Source organism: Etheostoma spectabile, chromosome 8 (genome assembly GCF_008692095.1).
Source record: "Etheostoma spectabile isolate EspeVRDwgs_2016 chromosome 8, UIUC_Espe_1.0, whole genome shotgun sequence".
Lineage (NCBI taxonomy): Eukaryota > Metazoa > Chordata > Actinopteri > Perciformes > Percidae > Etheostoma > Etheostoma spectabile.
In genome coordinates this window covers 17,889,226-17,889,496 of record NC_045740.1, presented here as the reverse complement: position 1 = coordinate 17,889,496, position 271 = coordinate 17,889,226, and the positions used below count along the sequence as shown (strand labels likewise).

At 36.2% G+C, this 271-nt stretch overlaps 1 protein-coding gene across 3 annotated transcripts in view; it reads left to right on the top strand.

Moving 5' to 3' along the window:
* The window catches only part of LOC116693712 (bromodomain-containing protein 1), a gene marked incomplete at its 3' end in the record, with an annotated part of 18,285 nt that overhangs the window by 16,234 nt on the left and 1,780 nt on the right, over nt 1–271 (top strand).

The window sequence follows — 271 nt, the reverse complement described above, 5'->3', positions numbered from 1 at the left end:
TTGTTAACTCTTTTGCAAGCCAATGTATCTATGTCACATTGTCATTAGGGGCTGAGCACCCCCCCCCAAAAAAAGGTCTGATCCTAGAATCACCTCTGGACAGTAATTATTTTTAACCCTTGTGTTGTCTTCCCGCAAACCATGAAATAAAGGTATGGCATTTTTTGACATTTTTGTCACTTTTTCAATGTAGTGGGTCCTTTTTATTTGATGTTTTTTCCAAAGACATTTTCACCTTATTTCAAAAGGCCCATTTTATGTGATGAAAAAA